The sequence below is a fragment of the Babylonia areolata genome, chromosome 8 (genome assembly GCF_041734735.1).
Source record: "Babylonia areolata isolate BAREFJ2019XMU chromosome 8, ASM4173473v1, whole genome shotgun sequence".
Lineage (NCBI taxonomy): Eukaryota > Metazoa > Mollusca > Gastropoda > Neogastropoda > Buccinidae > Babylonia > Babylonia areolata.
The window spans coordinates 25,338,164-25,340,617 of NC_134883.1; positions in this window are offsets into that span (position 1 = coordinate 25,338,164).

Genomic DNA, 2,454 nt, shown 5'->3' on the forward strand with positions numbered 1-2,454 from the left:
GCACTGTCTGCTGTTTCTATGGTGTCTTTCTGCATGGTCAGTCTTCAGTCGTCGTGTGGGTGTGGATGGTTGACGAGTCTCGTGTTCTACCCCTCCTCCCCTTCCCTTCCTTGTCCTCTTAAACAACCCCGCACCCCCACCCGCCCTGTCCATCAACATCACCTCCTCCCTACCCTTTATTTTCTCTCTCTCTCTCTCTCTCTCTCTCTCTCTCTTATAAATATGATGCTTATTATAATGTTGTTTCTTTTCTCGTTTTTCTATGAATTTGTTAACATTTACTCATTTCTTGGGGTTTTCTTCATACCTTTTCTTTAGACATTTTTCCCTTTCGAGGGCTGGAGAAAGCAATTGTTTGCTTACTCTAATGCTATCGGAAATAAGATCCATTCATTCATTCATTCATTTATCATTCATTTATTCCTTCGTTCCTTCATTCATTCATCCTCTCTCTCTCTCACTCACTCACTCTATCTCTCTCATTACCATATACATATACATTATTGTCATGAATGTAGGTATCATGATTATGTACTTGAAAATGTTACTGTGCAATTGAGTGCATTTGAATTTCATGTATGTTTTTCTATAACCTTTTTTTTTTCTTTTAATCTTGTAAACATTTTGATTTCATTTCTTTTGCCCTGAAGGCTGGATGTAAAAAAGCATATACATGCTTATTCCACTTCCCTCATGAAAAAGATTCGTTCGTTCGTTCGTTCTTCTCTCTCTCTCTCTCTCTCTCTCTCTCTCTCTCTCTCTCTCTCCACTGTCCACCTCCTCACCTATACTCTCCTCTTTTATAACTCCCAGTTTTCAGCTTTCAGAGATGGCTCCAGTTCCACGTCTTTTTACACAGTGTTAGAGTTAAATTTTCCATGTACTAAGCTACAATCATAAATTCTAATATTTCGAATACGGTTAAAGTTTCATATATTGAACTGAAGTTCAGTTTTCTATCATGTTGAACTGCTTGCAGATGTTTCCATCCGAAGTTCCAAATGCACTCAAGAGAAAACTCGAGACCCCATTTCTGACTTCACAAAGCTGTCCGCGAAGATACTGATGATTTTAGGCAGAAAACGATACGGATAAATATAGAAAGAAAGGTGTAGCAAATAAACGATTGATCTTTGCAGTTCAGTTCATGCTTTGGACGGATCCTTGTGAGTACAAGGGAGGTAAAAACGATACTGATGCAAGATAAACAATAAACAAAGAAATGTTAGTTTCCTCCCCTGAGGTCAGGTTGTCTTTTTTGTTTTTCAGTGGTCATTTGTGTTATTTTGTTTTGTTTCTTTGTTTTCAGTGAATATCATGGTGTGGTGGTTAGCCAAATCAGTGAAATGAACAACATAGTATTCGGGGGAGGGGGGTAAACATTTCTTATGAAAATCAATTATCTTCTGAGTGAATGATTATTACAGTCACAAAATGGAGAAAAATAGATGCAAGTAAAATCTCTTCCACCAACACAAAAATGTCTTTTGGAAAAAAAAAAATTATGAATAAATGCATAAGTAAATAGATAAAAGGTAGGCACTAGAACCCTTCAAAAACTAAAAGAGAGCCGTATGATTTTTTTTTTTTTTTTTTTTTTTTTTTTTTTTTTTATATATATAAACGGAAAGGCACATTATTTTGTTCTGTCTGACGTGAGTGGAGTTTCGTCCCATGTGAACTCATATGTTTCGGCATTGGTCGTTTCACACACACACACACACACACAGATATATATATATATATGTGTGTGTGTGTGTGTGTGTGTGTGTGTGTGTGTGTTACAAAATTCAAAAAGGCGCCCGGGTGACTATTTTTTTTTCTGTCTGCAAATGTATGTGTTCTATTATCAAAGTGGATTTTTATACAAAATTTTACCAACGATGAACAATAATAAGAAGCAAATAAAACGAAATAAATTAATATGATATAAAACACATTTCATGGTTCCACGTCTTTCGAAAATGTAGATGATGGACCAGGGGAAGTAAGCAGTAAAAGTACGTGAAAGATGTCATGGTTTGTTTCCCCTGATCACTGTGCCGCGTCTTGACAAAATCAACGTCTTTTTTTCTTTTTTCTTTTTTTTCTTAATCTTATTTCGTACTGTTCAATTTCATTTCATTTTACTTTGTTTAATTTCACAGTGTAATTTTATCTATTGAAAAATTAGATTGTTTAAATCACGCATGGGGCGAACAGCATACTGTTGTAAGTGTAAAATTCCATTATAAATCACAAACTGTCATAATTAACAACTACAAAAAGAGCAGCAGAAGCTACAAGAAGATGAAGAAGAAGACATGACATATGTTCTCATTTAGTTCATCAAAATCGCGCCGAATGAGATGAATAATGTATCTTAAGCATAACTGAAAATGTCATAATATTCCAAATCAATCTTAATGCCTAGTAACAACGACAACAACAACAAGAATTTAGATATGAATATAC